The 19,411-nt window shown below is 34.6% G+C and overlaps 2 long non-coding RNA genes across 3 annotated transcripts; one reads left to right on the forward strand and one right to left on the reverse strand.

The window, feature by feature from the left end:
- The first annotated feature begins 7,206 nt into the window (after positions 1-7,206).
- Positions 7,207-10,869, forward strand: LOC143249833 (uncharacterized). The gene is made up of 3 exons (XR_013028005.1): positions 7,207-7,432; positions 9,256-9,366; positions 10,593-10,869. It is a non-coding gene; the product is annotated as an uncharacterized LOC143249833 (long non-coding RNA).
- Positions 10,163-19,131, reverse strand: LOC143249832 (uncharacterized). 2 transcript variants are annotated; one of them, XR_013028003.1, is made up of 5 exons: positions 19,029-19,131; positions 16,766-16,854; positions 14,806-14,896; positions 11,408-11,467; positions 10,163-10,630 (listed from the first exon to the last, which is right to left on the reverse strand). It is a non-coding gene; the product is annotated as an uncharacterized LOC143249832 (long non-coding RNA). The 2 variants fall into 2 exon arrangements; XR_013028004.1 differs by having other exon boundaries at positions 11,403-11,467.
- Between the last annotated feature and the right edge of the window lie 280 nt (positions 19,132-19,411).

Genomic DNA, 19,411 nt, shown 5'->3' on the forward strand with positions numbered 1-19,411 from the left:
GGATGTTTAGGTATGAAAGCTATCCCAGATGATATTTACGTGTTTTTGTTGTACAAGTCAGAAGTAGGTACACAGTGGTTTATAAGTTACAGCTTATAGAAGAAGAAAGACACACAAAATTGTATACAAATGTTTAAATTATTTTACATAGTATCATATATTTCAGTCTTTACATAAAATGAATTTTATTGACCTCAAGTTTATTCTTGAATATTAATTTTATTAAATAATTAAGATAAAAATTTTAATATGGTTCAAACTGTTTGATCTGTCTTTCTAGTTGTCTTATCACTACATTTATCGAAGTTACAGTTTCAATTTTATTGTAGCTGATTTTAAATATATTCTTATATATGTATATTTTTCTGCTTAGCAACTGTCATATTATCCTATTGGAATGTTACCAAAATGTGTTTTAATAACATATAAAACACCTTTTTATGGAATTACATTTACTTACTTATCTGTTTTAGACGTTTTTCTCTTTTTTATTTAAGGATTTGTAACAAAATCGTCGAATAAGGTAATAAAAAAATTCAGTGTAACCTAGTTAAAACAATATTTACGACATAAATTTAAATACACTTTCATATTAACAATAGCCCTAAATCCTTTTATATGGTACTTCATAAACATAGGGAATTTAATTTCGAACTAGAGAAGCCGTAATTCTTAAAGGAATCCTTAACTTTATTGGATTGAACAGATGCAGGTGTTGGTTGATGTGGCAGGAGTTTTGTTTTCATACAAAGTGGTTTTATCTGTGTTAAAATGTAATCATCAGAAATAACAACTGCTTCTTGTAGTATTTCAATAAAGTAAACTTTAGGTCGTCACTTGTATAACGTTTTAATTTCTCAATTTGGCATAACTGTCTTAGTATGTCGAAAATGTTGTATATATATATACAATTACACCATCGATCAAAACAAGCTTCTTTTTAATGGACGAACTCTATATAGGTTTGATTATCTTTCTTGCAATAACTTCTAAACTTTTGGTAATAAGCCTCCAGTAGTAAGTTGTATGCTTTCAGAATAGCTGCTTTAATTTTATCACAATCTGTACAATCTTCTTGCGAGATACCAGCATAAGTTTCTTGTGTTTTACCAATTAAAACACTTTAAAATAATAATGACCATTTTCGGTGAGTCATTCCATGATTAGGACAGCCTTCTCAAATGTTGGAAATGATTATCAACTTAATTCTCTCTATGTAAAAAACTGCTGGTTTGGGTTGGGAATTGTTTCTATGTAGAGGAGTGAACAACGTTTCGACCTTCTTCGATCATTCTCAGGTTCACAAAGAAAGAAAGAGGTAACTGACCGATAGATGACCACATGTTGAAGGGAGTTGTGATAGCAAATGATACATTTAGCACTGAGTCTGATGAAGGAGTGATAAAGAGGAAGTGTTAAGGGAGTTATTTCCTGAAGTAAAATGAGGACTGCAAATTAAGTTTGAGATCCCATAAAGGTCTTATCAGAAGGACAGATGCTGGTGTGGACTGAATGATGGATATAACCTAGAGAAGGAAGTAGACAAGTATATGGATAAGTTGGTCTAATCCTGTATCAATTAATTTACCATCTAAGCTGAAGAATGTGGTACTGGGGACCAAAAAAAGAGGAACATTTTTTTACTTAGGTGGTAAATGTTTTCAGACGTTGAGTATTCAACTGATTTTATAACCATCAGAACCGTTGGGAATTGAGAAAACAGGCTATACAAAGGATTTTGTAGGAAAGATATAGATGCATAGAGGATTTCGGAGAACCTACAGAAATCTTCCATTAATTATATCATACTCAGTGGCATGTGTGAAGGTGAGTGTGAGTCATAGGTATAGGGACTTCCATCATAGACACGATTCTCAAAACAGAAATAGCGTCACTGGTGGACAAATCAGGAGTTGATCAACCTAAAGTAAAAGGAGGAAATTTCAGCGCAATTAAGAAATGTTTTGAAAATTCTACCAGGTGAAAAGGGTATGAAAAGTCATATGAAATTCAAGATTCATGTTCACCTGGAGTGAATTTTAAAACCATAGCTAATTAATAACTATAAAATAAAGGAAACACTAACAAACAACAAAGCCTTAAAGTAAAAGAAAGAGGAAAACTTTTAACACATCATCAGACGTAAAGGTGAAGACGGAAACCCCCTTTCTCTTATCGCCTGCTGGTTGGTCACCAGAGATCTGGTTTTGGAGAGTTAACACATTAAAATGTGTTTCCATTAGATACTTACAATTTCAAAGAAAAATTTTATCTTCTGTCAGCATCTTACATGAGTATTTGCATGACACTAGCTTTCAGGCAACTCCTACCTTAACTCTCGTAACTTTTCAAAAATTATTGAATAATGATGTTATTGTGCAGTAAAAGCCCTCCTTCTACCAATAGGAGAGTGACGTCAATTCCCTGTTTGCTTGCTCCATCTGTACTCATAAATCTTCATTATTGACGAGAAATAAAGTCGTAAGTACCCAAAATAAAGCATACACATCAGGAAACTTGTGGGTGAAGTGGCTATTTAATAGGCGGAACATGGTACAGATGGTCTACTATGATCTACATCGCTCTCAATACATTAGAATCTATAAAGCAGATTCATTGGACAGATGTCCATAAGGTCGATTGTTAAAAACAAAGAGTTATAGATCTAGTACTTACTGTAATATTGATATATAAAACCACCATGAAATTGCCAGAATGGATCATAATCAAACAATCTGGTAGCAGAGGTAAGAAATGCAAACATGTTCGTTTGACAGAATAAAGGTCTAGCACACTGATATGGAGGAATTGCTTGTGCTGGTCCAGATGTCTGAGGTGAGATTGTTGTTCAGTGATGTACCCCAACCGGAAAGATAAGCATCTGTGAAGAGGTTTGAATCGATTGTGATTCATGATATAAAATTACTTCATAAGCGGCTGAAGCTTCAGATATTGATCAGCATTGGAGTAAAACCCTGGATTTTAATGTTGTAAGTCCGTAAACGTAAAATTGGTCCATCGATGATCCGACAGAACAAAAAACAAAAATAAATCGTATATGTCTACATGTAAAATGTAAGTAACTTCTACACGTGAAACTGGAAAGTGTCGTCCTCCCGTACAGTGAGCTTATAACATCAATCAGTCAGTAATGAACGTCGCTGGAAAGTCCTTGTTTGACTTTTTCTGTAAACCCCTACAGGAGACCCTATGAGAGAAGAGAGGCCAACAAATGCAGGTGTAGACTATACGAGAAGCCTTAGGATACGAATTAAGAATAGTGTTTGTATATAGTGTTAAAGAATATTACTAATATTTTTATTAAAGAAAGGCTTATTTTTGGATATACAAGACTATTTAGTGTTGGTGTTATTATTTGGATTATTTCATGACTTAATATTTAATGATTGTTAAGTTCTTTATAATAATGTGTCAAGTGTTGATCATTTTTTTTTCTCAGGTATTGGTGAAATGAAAACATAGCGTTTGTTTACAACTGTTTTATATGAATTTGGTTCGTTTTCATTTCATTTGAATTTATAGATAACTAAATTTTCATAGATTTGGAACAGATAATTTTATAGATATAATAAATTGTTATCATAGAAAAACAATTAGTAATTACATTAAAAACAAAATTAGTACTAACACAGCAGAGGTATGTATCAAAATGTATTTTAACAATTACTTTTTTATAGAAATGTACAAAACATTATGAAGTTTATAACCTAATCCATAATTTGACAAAGTGCTAAACCAATGGTCACCATACTTGGCATGTACCTATATGACCCTGAGAGGCGGGACAAAAAGTCGTAGAGTACTGATTGGAGCTTGCTATATAACCTTGCGATCCCTTATGTCTTATCGAACGTTGAACAGGCGAAGTGCTTGACCGATTGTCTCCAAACCTATAATGTACTCTTAAAACCCCTGGCAATTAAGTAAGGGTACAGTGCATGCCCCCCCCTGGGAAATTTTTTTAATAAAAATATAAAAGAGCAGCCTGAATTATGCATTCTGAGGCCACCTTTTGGCAAATTTCAGAATGGCACACTGAGGTGTTTGTCTTATTTTTTTAATCATAAATAAATATATAGGCCGATATATATAATATATAGCTTAAAGTTATCAGGCCCAGCAAAGTAGGCCTACAGTCCTGTCATCAACATATATAATATAGAGTCACTAAGGAGAGTGCAAAATATATGTATAGTGTGTATAATCTGTATTCAAATATCATGGACAGTGAATGTTCAGATTACCTGGATTTCAAGAATTAGCTTCACAAATAAACAGTGACTGGCACCGTGGCAGGCTGGCAGCACCATGACATTAACCTAGTACCATTGGCGCCATCTATAGTAAATGATTCACTATAGATGGCGACAATGGTACTGTGAATGTGACGTTGACAAACAAAAGTTGCGATAAACAATCATTCACTATTTCAAGCCTGAAAAAGCAAAAGACACTGCATGGGTTCTTTAAACCTATTCATGAGGCTGAACCTGATCAATCTGCTGCAGCCAATCAGGTTGAATCAGAATTGTCAACTGAACTGTCAGAGTTATCACCCTTGCCTTCTACCAGTGCTGCCACTACCACCTCAGGTCCAGTCTAGGTCATTGGAAATTACATTTCTGATGATGTCAGCATTGGTAAACAGGTAAGTCAACTCCTCATTATATTAATTTTGTATTAAAAATCATGCAAACACTCTGAGGAGTTTTAGACATGAAATATTCATTGCTGCTAGTGATTGTAGGCCTACAGCCACAGGATGTTAGGCCTGCTCTGAGAAGTACAGCTCTAAGCCTTTCTCTTCGAGGTTATTGTATTCTCATAACAAACTTTCCTATGTGCAGAATATTTTTATTAGAACTATGTCTTTCTATCTCTTTTAGATAAACGTTGAAACAAAAAAATGCCTCCCTGAGAATGCCTGGAAGCCAGGGAGTGATTATGTTTTCCCCCAGTGTGGTCCAAGAAAGCTGCGTTTTCAGCATTGTTGTCTTTCACAGTGGAGATGGCTACTCTACAGTCAACATGCAAAGGGTGCTTTCGGCAAGTACTGCTGTCTTTTTGTTCCTGATGGTGCTGGTTTTGGAAGCCAGAAATTGGGACAATTAGTGAAATTTCCATACACAAACTGGAAGAAGGCTGTTGAAGACTTTAAGGCACATGAATTGAAACAGTACCACCAAGAGAGCAAAGAAAAAGCTAACAATTTTCTACAGGTTGTAAACACGAGTTCATCTGTGCACTTGCAGCTTGATGCAACTTATAAGCAAGAAATGGAACAGAACCGGCAATATTTAATGCCTATTATTGATACTGTATTGCTGTGTGGGAGACAGGGTTTAGCTTTGAGGGGAAAATATGATTCTGGTCCAATGTTTGTTGGTGAAACTGATGAGGAGCCCATCAATAATGATGGGAATTTTCGGGCAATTTTGCGCTACAGGGCAAAGGGTGATGTCAAGCTTTCAGTAAGCCTTAAGAGTACAAAGAGGAATGCTACATATCTGAGTCCTCAAATTCAAAATGATATCATCAATGCCTGTAATATTCATGTTCTTGATGCTTTGGTCAACAGGGTTAATGTTGCAAAGTTTCTCAATATTAGCTGATGAAACAACAGATATTTCAGGCATTGAACAGTTTTTGCTGTGTGTTAGATATCTGTATGCCAATGACAACTCTGTTGCAATAAGAGAAGATTTTTTTGCAATTTATACCTGTTTATGATGTGACAGGCAGAAACTTCGCTGATATTATTATAACCAATCTGACAAAATATGGTACTGACGTGGCTTACCTGCGAGGACCAGGGTACGACGTTGCTGCCGCTATGAGTGGGAAATTCAATGGTGTCCAGAGATACATAACTAATAAATTCCCACTTGCACCCTATGTACACTGCAGTGCCAATTCCCTAAACTTGGCAATTTCTGATGCTTGTAAAGAAATTCCTGTGCGAAATTGCATGGGAATAATTTCTAGCATTAAACACTTTCTCACTACACCCAAAATAAAGCATGTTTTGGCTCTTTCGGTGGAGAATAAAGCACCTGAATCGAAAAAAAAAGTTTGAAAGGTCTTTGCCCCACCCGGTGGGTTGAGAGGCATGACTTAGTCATTGTCTTTCTAGAATCAATCCATGCAGTTGCAGATGCCTTTGAGACCATATCAGGTTGGCAAGACAGAGATTCTGCCATGCAAGCCAATCAATTGTTGTGTTCCATAACACAGCCAGAATTTATCATCACTCTACTTACCATTGCTAAATTGTTTTCCTTTAGTTTACCTCTGTGCAACTTATCGCAGCAACAAAACATTGATTTAGGTGATGCGATGCATCACACTGAAATAGTGGAAGATTCAATCCGTTCACTCAGAAATAATACTGTGAATGAACTTAACAACATTTTCTGTGAGGCTCAAACTCTGTGTAGTGAGCTTCAAATTGACATCATAATGCCAAGGCAGGCTAAAGACAGATGTACCGTGCTTACCCACAAACCACTAGCCCTGAGGAGTACTTTCGTATTGTTGTATTTATACCGTTTGTTGATCACTTTCTTTTACAAATATGTGACCGTCTGTCCAGTCACAAAATCTCCTTATAAACGTCATGTGTCTACTACCATCAGGATCTATCACAGAACAGTCAGAACCTACAGCACAACAATGTAACCAAATTAAAGAGTTGGTCAAAATATACAAGGCTGACATTGACAGCACTTCACTCGATGCAGTAGGTGAACTTAGGGTTTGGTACAAATCACTTGTGAACAACAGACCAAAAACTGTCCTAGATGCATATGCAATGTGCAATGCAGAAATGTTCCCAGTCATTTCTATACTGTTGAAAATATTTGCCACGCTGCCTGTGTAAACGAGCTCAGTGGAGCGTTCGTTTTCAACTCTCAGAAGACTCGAAACGTATTTGAGAAATACCTCCACTTAAGATCGATTGAATGGCCTGGCCTCATTCACCGTGATATTAAAGTTGAACCAAACTGTGCTGTAGATGTCCTGGCAAGAACGAACAGGCGTTTGAGCCTTTCATAGATATTCGATTGTATTTCTCTAGTTCTGACAAAACTTGCTGTATTAAAAGTGTGTTCTATCAGAAATTTGCATTTGACCATTTGTTGTGTGTGAAATTATCTGCCATGCAATCACGGATGTTTATGAAACTTCACAGGTGGTAACTGAACTTGTCTAAAAAGCTTGGGTCCATGGTGGGGTTTAACCCCCAACACCCCCCTTGGCTACGTCCCTGTTTGGTAAAGATGATAAAGCCATATCATTCTACATAATGATATAAACAAAGTTATTTCTGTTTCGTTAGCTCACTGTGTTACTGATATCAGCAGTGTAAGAAGTACTGGAGATCTGATCAAACGAGTAGCTTGTCATCAGTGTAAGTTCTTGTTTTAAAAACAATTTCCGTTTTTTTAATCCTTTTTAAAGAATGTATTTGACACTAGTTATCTGAGACTACCTACGTTAATAGAACACAAACACAATTATTTTAACTAGTCAGCAAAAAAAAGCTGAAAACAACTAGGTACAATATAGAAATCAGCTTCAAGTTTTAAATATATTATATTGTTAATTTGTTATATTTCTAACTGCCCTAGAGTTTTAACCACTTTATTTAAAAAATGCTACGACCTTCTAACTGAATTTCAGACAATTTTCAAACTATAAAATACATAAGACTGGCTCACTGTCAAAGCAGATGATTGTTAGGGTTAACAATACGTGGATAGGCTGTTTCGGATGTGTTGTATAAGATATAACCTTTTACTAGTCTTGGAAGACTTTACAATGAACGTTCATGAACTGCTTAATGCATTTGAAACTAAATTAGTAAATGTGAAACATTTTGACCCGATTTATGATGTAATAAATATTGATGAATAAGGTGAGAGTGAATATTTGCATCTGAACGAAACGTAGGTTGATATCTCACCTGAGTCCAGTATGAAACACTTGAAATAAACGTGAAAAACAAAGAGATCACCACAGTATATTCACCAGCCAAAGAATTCATCGGTCAAACAAATAAAATATTTCTATTTCATTATCCGATTGTCGTATGACAAGACTGTTCACACTATTATGTCAAAAAATTCGTAAAGAAGTATAATAAACACTGTGAAAAACTATCTGTTCCTGACCAGACAGTTGGTGAATGTACAAACCTACCTAACATGACTTCTTTGCCGCTTTTAACACTTATCATTGGTATTTAAGTTACAAACCTACCAAACATGACTTCTTTACTTATTCTTAACACTTATCATTGCGACTTAAATCACGAACCTACCCACATGACTTCTTTGTTTGTTTTTAACACTTATTATTGCTATTTATATTACAAACCTACCCAATAATTTAATTGTTTTAAACACATATGTCTTGTTTGATTGCAATAAGCGATTCTCACACAATACTTTACTTGCCCCAAATGATCCAGAATATATTTGAGTAGTTATAATTTCTCGAGAAAAGTGCGAACAGTTGAAATACTTTACGCTTGTTCTCATTAGCATTTTAATTTATAACAAATATTATTATACCATACATTGTTTTAGTATTGGAGCTTATACAAAAATTAGAATCAACCGTCTTCGTTTCTTTCGTGATATTGACAAACTTGTACACTGAAATTCTAATTATTTAATACATTAATCAATTCTTTAGCAAAACATGCGAATTGATTGTTAATACTAGAAATAAACGGCCTTATAACACCAACATGTTGACTGTATTTAATAACATACTCAACTTTTCACTTTATAACTTCTTCAGGAGAGTTCACTAAAACTTAAACAGACATTATGTAGAAATTGTATACCGATTGTTTTACTTATTTACCTAATTCTTGAAACTTAATAAGTGACTAGATTATGAATATAGTGTTAAAAGTATTATAGGCCTAACATAAAGTTTTATGACAAGTATAATGAACTACCAAGGCCTTTGTTATTACCATCTGGAATAACGTTTACGAACTAAGAAAAATATTTATTACGTAAGAACTGAAACATACAGTACTCAGGTGTGTTTCAGTAGTAACAACTGAAACATACAATACTCGTGTATTCCAATAGTAACAACTAAAACATACAGTACACGCTAACCTGTGGGCCACGTTTTACCCAGTTAATGTGTTGATGTTATGATAAGTACCATACATCTATAAATATTTTTATTTATTTCTTATGTTGGATCAAGGTGACCCTCCAAAACGTTCTTTCGCGACATTTACAGTCCATGTCCAATATTCTAATGACCAGAACCCAAACCTGAGTATAAAAATACACAGCTCCGGAAAAACTTTACAAGGTACGTTTCTCAATTCGTTTTTGATTGTTTTATGTGGTGATTTGAAACATAAGCCACAGTTTAGTTTAAATGGTCTGAATAAAATATTGACGAGTAAATTATTTCCTTAAAGTACTGGGATGATAGAAATTACCACAAAAATACATTAATATACATACTATATATATATATATATGGGGGGTATTTAACTCGGATAGCTCTTTTTTTTTTATCAATTTCTGTTACATAATTTTTGTTTTAATTTTAAATAAAGCCTATGAAAGTAACGAATAAAATCCAGATATTTCATCTCCCAATAGTAATTTTCTACTGGACAAAAATGTTACCAGATTAATTCGATCAAGCCCAATAGGCCCGGCATGACCACGTGGTTAGAGCGCTCGACTCGCATTCTGAGGGTTGCGGGTTCGAATCCACAATACGCCGTACCTAATTTAGCAACTCTTGGGCTATTCTTTAACAAATGTATAGTGAGATTGACCGTTAAATTATAATGCCCTTTCAACCGTGAGTTTTTTATAATGTGACGATCAATCGCACTCTACATTGGTAAAAGAATAGCCTAAGAAGAGTTGGTGGTAGGTGGTGATGACTAGCTGCTTTCCCTTTAGTATTACACTACTAAATTTGTGTTTGCTGTGATGGGTATTTGAACCCGCGACTCTCAAAATGGAATCGATTACTCCTGATACGCGAAGCATTGAACTTTTATTATTATAATTGGAAACTTCATTCGCTAATGAACACAGCAACCATTAAGAACAGCGAGAACTAATTAAAACATTATCTAGGTTTGATCACGCACGTACTTCTGTGTAAGGAACGAAATTGTGATTAGTTAGTTTAGTAAGTTCGCTATAGGATATTAGGATATAACGTCCCCACGGCTGAAAGGGCGAGCATGTTTGGCATGACAAAAATCATAGGAACTTTGGTAAAAATTAACGACGTTTTTTATTACAATCAGAAAATTTTCTATCATAAACACCAAGATGTAATTTGTAAAATTCTAAAAATGACTTCTTAGCAAATAGCTACACTTTTAATTTAAAAAAAATTCTTATACGGTCAGTTTTTGTCACGAAAATTAAGCCATAGACGAGTTTTTCTTTTCCTACCCACAGACGGCGCTCATGCAAAGCTAGATGCTGTCGTATGTAGTCATAAAGGTGACTTATTTGCTCCTTCAAAAGAAATTACAGAATTTTATTTTGATGTGATTCCAGGCCTTCCTGCAATTTCCATGTCAGACCATCATAAAATTCTGAAGAAACCAAATGAAAGGAAACAAATGAATAATTAGACGTTTTGTTGAAAACGATAATAAAAGTTTGTTTAAATCATGATATCACAACCTTATGTAATTCTACTGTAAACGCCTGTTTTTGGAGTTTATAAACATAAACATGTAAATGAGAATTTTACCCGTGTATTTATTCAATGGATAATGAATAAGTAACGAAGATATGAAATACTAAAATAACGTAAACAACGTTGAAGCTTTGCTTGTTAAATCAAATATTAATTGTGCTATGTTTAATTGGTTAATTTTTAGATTTCATGACATCGAGTACATGAACATGTCAATAGAATGGTAACTAGTCGATTACTTCTACCGAATCGAGTACACGAACATGTCAATAGAATGGTAACTAGTCGATTACTTCTACCGAATCGAGTACACGAACATGTCAATAGAATAATAACTAGTCGATTACTTCTACCGAATCGAGTACACAAACGTGCCAATAGAATGGTAACTATTTGATTCTTTCTACCAAATTAACTTATCTTTACTGGATGGTTGATATTTTAATCGCTTTTACCGTTAACTAATCTAAAAGACATAATATAGATCTCATTTCTATTTAATTTAAGATAAAATTAGAATAATGAAACTGCCGAATCTGACACGTTAATAACTATTACTAAATGCCAGCGTGTTAAAGGGATTCTAAAGCACACAGAGATATAAATAAAGACAAAAATACAATTTTGTAACTTATTTTAAAAATAAAAATAAAGGTGCAACTTACAATACCTCGTATGATGACTTGCATGATTCCATTGTCGAAGCACTCATTACTCTGCTACTGGTGTTCTGCCAGGAAGTAAGAAAACTGTAAAACTGACTCAAACAACAACCTGCTTTTAATTAATTAAATTTGCCATTTCCTGTATAAAACAAATTGTACGAAAATTACTGTTATCTTAGCATTAATAGAGTATCTTAAGAATAGTACAGTATGTTATAATGTTCACTTCTGTTCTGAAATGTTCAGGGGAAAGTCTTACGGCAAGAAGAATCGAGTTTTGATAATTCTGGTAAGCAAAACACACGTAACCCAATGTGTAGCTTTGCGGTAAACAACAGACAAACCTTATTTTGAAATGTTTTCACTTTGGCGCAACCTTGTTTGGTTTTTTCTTTTTCTGTAGATGTTTACAACGTGTAACACACGACTGCGTGGTCTGCTTGTTTGTTTTGAATATCGCGCAAAGCTTCACGAGAGCTAACGCAGATAATTTATAAACCCAGTATTTGTATTTTTTATATTATAATATGTTAATTTTGATTTGCAAAAGAAGTTCAGTTTGGTTTGAATTTCGCGCAAAGTTATACGAGGGCTACACTGCATAACGAAGTTTTTGCTTCTTGAACGCTGTTGGATGTTCCTTATAGATTTTGGCTGCTGATCACGAAAATCACATCCAAATTTACCCATCACGTACCGTTTCATCGAAATCTTTAGTTTTGTCATGTTTTTCTTATATTTGTGTCCAAAATTTTCGTTTCTGTAAGAGACCTATGAAAAATGTTTTGTGCAGTCTGGGCATATCCAGGCATGAAATCAGGCCAGGTTGGAAGCTGTTCTGTGGAAGTATGCAGCTCAGAGCCAGCTTGACACTGTCTCAACAGGCTATAAAAGTGGCTTGCATACACAGATGCTGCTCATTGGATTAATATAGACCTTATAGTGTGTACGTATTGTTTCAGAATATAGCATTGCCTCAGTAGCACTGTAACAAGTAAGTTAGATGTTATAGACGTTTTGCAGGACGATGGTGTCGGTCAATATGCCTCATCAATGTCGTAGCAGCCGCTATAGCATTCTGCTATATTTGTGGCGAGTATACACTTGTTCATCAGAGATGTTCAATGAATGCTCTTGTGAAGAAATCATATCATCTGTACTTCGGCTGTAAAATTGGTGATCAAGACCAAGAATGGATGCCTGACATTTGTTGTGCGACATATGCTGTCTGTCTGATAGCTTGGCTCAGAGGCAATCGAAAGACAATGCCGTTTGCTGTCTCGATGATATGGCAAGAATAGAAAGACCATGTGACGAACTGTTATTTCTGTTTGACTTATGTGTCTGGTTTCTCTGCCAAAAACAAGAAGTCAATTGAATACCCTAATCTGCCTTCAGCAATAAAACACGTGCCACATGACGACAATCTTCCCATTCCGAACCCACCAGAGGAATGAACCTTAGACGAACCAGATGAAGAAACTTCAATGCAGGGAACTGGCAGTGACACTGATCCGGATTTTGAACCGTGCTCCTCAGGCGATCCACATCTCATAACACAGTCAGAATTAAACGATCTGGTCAGAGATTTGGGTCTTTCAAAAGCAAAAGCTGAATTGGTGGGTTTGAGACTGCAGGAATGGTGTTTGCCGTCACTAGATACGTAAATTACTGTTGTCGAAGCCGCCAAGATGATATAACCAAATTTTTTGCACAACTTGACAGTCTCTGTTTCTGTGTTGACATTGTTTTCAGCTTTGGGTTGTAACCATGACCCGCAAGAGTGGCGTCTCTTTATTGATTCATCAATGTTAAGCCTCAAAGCTGTTCTGTTACACAATGACAACGTTCACCCTTCAATACCTGTTGGCTATGCGACACACATAAAAGAAACCTACGAGAACATGGAAATGTTGCTGAATCACATCCAGTACAGCAAGTACAACTGGAATATTTGTGGAGATCTGAAAGTCGTTGCTCTGTTACCGGGACTGCAGCTTCGCTATACAAAGTACTGTTGTTTCATCTGTGAATAGGACAGTCGTGCCATAGAGTCACATTGTTCTCGACAGAGCTGGCCACTCCGTAAAAAAGTTTGTTCCAGGACAGAAAAATGTGGCGCATGAATCGTTTGTCGACCCAGCAAAGATTTTTTTGCTTCCTTTTCACCTAAAATTGGGACTTATGAAGAATTTCGTGAAAGTAATGAACAAAGAAGGTAAAGGTTTTCTTTAATTAAGACAGATGTTCCCAAAAATAACTGAGGCCAAGATCAAAGAGAGCATTTTTGTTGCCCCTCAGATCAGATATGTTATGAGTGACATGCGGTTCGAAGATCTGTTAGTTGGGAAAAGATTGCCAGGAAAGACTTCAAAGGCGTTGTTGACAATTTTCTTGGCAATTACAGAGTTCCACATTACAATCAGCTGGTAGACAAACTTCTCAAAGCATACAAAACAATGAAGTGCAACATGTCACTCAGGATTCATTTCCTCCACTCACACTTGGATTTCTCCCCTGCAAACCTCGGTTCTGTTAGTGACGAACACAGTGAAAGGTTTCACGAGGACATTGCTTCAATGGAAAACAATATCAGTGCAACTGGAATCCGTCAATGCTTGTTGACTACTGTTGGACACTGCAATGTGATGCACCGGATATTGAATACAAACGATAATCAGGAGCAAAACACTTTAAATTATGTTGAACTTAATAGCATATTAGAAACATAAACACAATTAAATACGTTATTGCTGGTAAACAGTTAACTGTCTATTTCTCAGGGTTCCTACTGATGAAGCAAAACCAAAACTATATTTGTGCATACTCACCAGGTACCTGTCACAATCAGCAAAATGTTTTGCTTCCTGAAAGCTGTCTCTAATTTAGCAGTGTAAGACTAGAGTGAAGGCAGTTAGTCTTCACCACCCACTGCCAACTCTTGGGCTACTCTTTTACCAATGAATAGTGGGATTAACCATCACTTTCTAACGCCTCCATGGCTGAAAGGGCGAGCATCTTTAATGTGATGGGGTTTCGAACCTGTAACCCTCGGATTAAGAGTCGAGTACCTTAATCACATGGCAATGCTGGGCCCGCTCACGAAGACCCACCTCCTATATATTAACTGCCTTAATGCTAAATATTAAGTTTATATTCATTATATTTACAAAATATAATTTTTTTTTTGAGTGCTATGTTGTTCTATATTTAAAATGATATTAATTTTTACTATATCCCTCAGTGGCAGAGTGGTATTTCTGCAGACTTACCTTAGTAGAAATTGAGTTTTGATACCTGTTGTGGGTGAAACACAAATAGTCCATTCCGTAGCACTGTGCTTAACAACAAACAAACGTTGTTACTGTAGCTAACCATTGCATAAGAATTGTAAAAAACGTACCAGTTTGGCAAATATATGTCATATCTACTGTCCTGTGGTTCACTGATACGTCTGAGAGCTTATGATGTTAAGAATCGACTTAAGACAGCCCCTATGGACAGAACAAATGTTCAGTTTTGAGCTTAACAACAAAAAACAAAAATAATAAAAAAAAACAAAAAACAGTGTATCTAGCTGATAAAAGAACCACAACTTGAATATATTCTGTAAAGTTGTTACAAAGTCCTGTCAGTACTTATATATATATATATAATGTTTCTAACTGGAAAGTTAAAATATTCTCATCTGTATGTCGTATGGAAACATTTTATCACATGTGCAGTTTACCTTCCCCTCACTGAACAGATAAAATAGAAAATGTCTTTCCTTGTATACAAACTGGATTATGGAAAAAAATGCATAGAAAAATGATGCATACTGGATTTATATCACAGTTGCAGGACTATTGTTAAGATACATAAGTGTCAGACAAAACATAATCAGACATACTATGATGGTGTGTTGAGGCTCCAAAATCTTTTCAACATAACATATTCAGCCTCTTTATAAGTGTATATATGCATTTTTAGCATTTATATATATAGATACACACACTTGTTTGTATTTTATGTTCACAGTTAGCAATGATCCAATTCTCAAACTTTTTTTTTGTATCACTCTAACAGAGAAGACAATGTTTGGCTAACAATGAGAAAAAATATGTATTACTGGAAAGCAAGGCCAGGAAGCTGAAACATTTAAGTACTTATTATGTTGTATGTATTTAAGGTCATATGATATGTGGTAATTATTTATGAGTGCACATATGGAATTATGAGAATTTGATAAACTTCCTATAAAAGTTACAGATGCTTTACTCCTTAAAAAGGTTCTTAATTCTGAGCTTATATGCTGTCACCTCACTGAGTTTACAAATGAGACAACCACACAGACAAAGTTCCAACTGTGGAATGAAAATATGGGAAAAAAAAAAAAAAAGAAATTGAAAAGCTATATCTCAAGAGCTGACAGGTCTGAAAGAAAAAAATTGAGGGATTATTTTTGTCATGTAAATCTAAATATGTTCAGTAAAAAAAATATATCAAGTAATTTCTAACATAGATAATAAAACTGTTTGTTGAACAGATTGTATGATTGTTACAAGAGTGGTAACTGATTTTGAATGGCTGATAAAATTAAGTTATATCTTTTAAACTTGGAATATTTATGTGAAGTGTGGTAATTCTAGAAAAAATAACAAACAAACAAGTGGAATAAGTATTGGTAAAAGTATGTAAGTTTGTATTTGAAAATCACAAAGTGAACCAGTTTGTGGAGATTACAGTGATTTTTTTCAGACTGCTGCACGAGGAACAACAAAAGTAAAATGGGTTCAGTTAATAAAATGCACAAAACAAAGATGATGTTAAACTGTGTAAAGGAAGGGAACAACTGTTCAAATTCAAAGAATAATAGTTTATTTTGGATATTCATTCAAAGCTATATGTGCTATACACCACTCATTTTTGAACTGACAGATTAGTAAGGAAAACAGTGACTGTAGTCAACATTGTCAATTTTTGAATAGAGGAATTTTGGCTGTCACTGTTCTATACACCCATAGACAAAAACACACAGCACTATTTTTTATTACAATGGAATGCAAACCATGGACTCTCGCAAATTCACAATCCTGCATAATAACCACTAGGTCTAGTCTAGCCTAAAGAATAACAGTTAGCAGGTTAGACAATGAATCTGAGGATCCATGGTTTGCATCTCATTGCTGCAGAGAAACTTATTAACACTTCACACAAATATACCATCTGAATGTTTTTTTTTCACAGATGAGCCACAGCTAGAGAAAATTCTAATAAAAGCTTAAATCATTTATGCATGCAAAAATATTTAGTACTCAGCACAATAAATAATTTAAAACAAATTGGTATACTTTAGAAAATAAATTTCAAAACTTGCTTACCAGCAGCTTCTTCAGATTCAAGTTGGTAAGTGGGGTGGTCTGTCTTTACTTAGTTCAAATAAAGGTACTTTTTCACTGGCTATTGAAAACTGTTAGAAAAGGAATTATGAAAACAGTCTTCATGGGATGATGTTCAAAGTACATATATAGATTCTGACTTAAGTATGTAAGTAGATTAATTCTTTATACATGTATTTGTAATAAGTTATGGCTCATTTACATAAGCACGTGGAATGCAAAAGAATATATGAAAAGAAACTGAAGTTTATAAAAATTCAAAATAGTTTTTATACTGTTTAGGTTAACTGTACTTTATTAAAAACAGTGTTCAAAAGGTCAACTCGAGTGCTGAGATTATGTTCTATTATTCAACATTATTTCGATAATATGTTAAGATTTTGTAATAAATGGTGGGGTAAATCACAGCCAAAACATCTTGATGTATTTTCCAATACTGCATATGAATTTTGGCTACCAAGACCATATTTAAGCAGAACAAAGGCCCAAAAGTCTATTGAGTTGCACCTTAGGATGTGATAAGCATGTATTGAAGAGTATTACTGCAATTTCAATTTCTTTGGCCATCTTTCTCCAAGAAACAGCATCAATTTCAAGGCATAACTGGAAACATGTTAACTTGTAGCTTGTCAGCCTTCATGAGCCTCAAATCCTTAATTATTATCTGTCAACAGTACTAGGAAATGCACGTATCATGATAGCTTTCTCTGTATGTCAAAGTATTCTCTATTCTCTTTTGTAGCAATCACCTTCATTTCATGTATGAAGACACTGCTGTGAATTACGTTTTTTGGAACATGTTGGTGTCTTAAAGGCTGATAACAAGTTTTTCCAAGGAGATCACTGAAGATTTAAGCCTTTCAAATATCATGTGCTTTGTCTCTACATTATTTATAAAGTTCACTGTATGAATTCTTATCTTCCCAAAGACCTTATGTACTCCTCCAGCAACAAGTGTTATATGTGGCAGCGTTTCACTTTCGATTGGTAAGAAATTCACCCTGAACCAAACATACAGATGATAATGTGCTGTGTTGCCAGTAATCTCATGGCTGACATTTATTAGTGCATACCATTGAATTAGTAAAAATAACTCAATTCTTGAAAATATGAGCAGTTGATAAAAATATATAATTATAGAACTAAGGAAAAGAAAGCCAAATGTCAAACGTTTTGCACCAAACATTCACAAATGTTTTATTTCCGAGTACAACAGTTTTATCTGTAAAGACATTGTCAGGTACACACAGAGACAGTCTGTAAAATATGTAACCTAAACCAAGTGCTAAAAACTGATCAAAAACCAACAACAGATTTCCTAAGATTCAATTCCAAATATTGTCATACTTTATTCTAGTTTGTAAACTAAATTATATTTTATACTGATTTTTGTCACCATGGGTAACATTAGTATTCTTGTATGAGTTTAAGCTTGGTTACAATACAGAGACAGCAATGTGTAATATCATTGATGCATTTGGTGACAGCACAGCATTGGTTTAGATTTCACTTTGGTGTGACAAGTTTTTTAAATAAACCTCTAGGCCATCCTTAGACACAATTAAGAAGGAAGAATTTGAGGCCTTAGTTGAATCAGATACCCACCAAACTGTAAGAGAACTTTCTGACATTATTGAAGTTTCCCAACATCTTAGAGCAACTGGTAAGGTGTAAAAGCTCAATAAATGGGTACCTCGGGAATTAATTGAAAACCATCAAATAACAAGTTAAAATTTGTTCCTCACTCCTTATTCCCCCCAAAAAAAAAACACCTGTTTCTCTATACAATTGTCACCTGTGATGAAAACTGGATTCTTGACAACAATCAACAACAATTTAGACAGTGGCTTGGCTATGAAGAAGCACCAAAACCAACTGTTCATCCTAAGAAGTTTATGGTCAGTGTGTGATGATTGTCAGCAACTGTGATCCATTATTCATTCTTAAACAATGGACAAACAATAACAGCAGAAACATGCTATTGTGAACATGGAATTATGCTTCAAAAGTTGTCATGAAAACATCCAGCATTAGTCAATGGTAGTGGACCCATACTGTTTCATGACAATACTCGATCTCATGTCTCACACATTACTGTCTAAAACCTAAACAAATTCCAATATGAAACTTTACCTCATCCACCACATTTATCAAATCTTTCCCCTACAGATTATCTCTTTTTTAAAAGATTTGGAAATTTTTTTAATGAAAAAAACATTTGCAAACCAAACATCAATTACAGTACCTTCGAAGACTTCACTGCATCAAAGGACATCCAACTCTTTAAATACGGCATTTATAAACTTGCAACTGGCTGGCAGAAGTGTATTGGATCTAAAGGAGCTTATTTTGATTAAATAATTTAAAAGACAATTAGATGGACTTATTTCACATTTTCCTTTAAAAATCTGACATTTCATATAAAACAACCTGATATTTTGAATCAACTGTGAGTTGCATTGTAAGTTAGATGAAATAATCAAAGTTCATCTCAAATATTACTATCTATTATATATGTTTAACACTGACAGTGGCTGGATTACACATCTAACTTGATTCAATAACTATCTGACAACAATCAAGTGAAATAAACAAAATACCAGAGGTGTACAATTCTATTAGAACTTA

Source organism: Tachypleus tridentatus, chromosome 4 (genome assembly GCF_004210375.1).
Source record: "Tachypleus tridentatus isolate NWPU-2018 chromosome 4, ASM421037v1, whole genome shotgun sequence".
Lineage (NCBI taxonomy): Eukaryota > Metazoa > Arthropoda > Merostomata > Xiphosura > Limulidae > Tachypleus > Tachypleus tridentatus.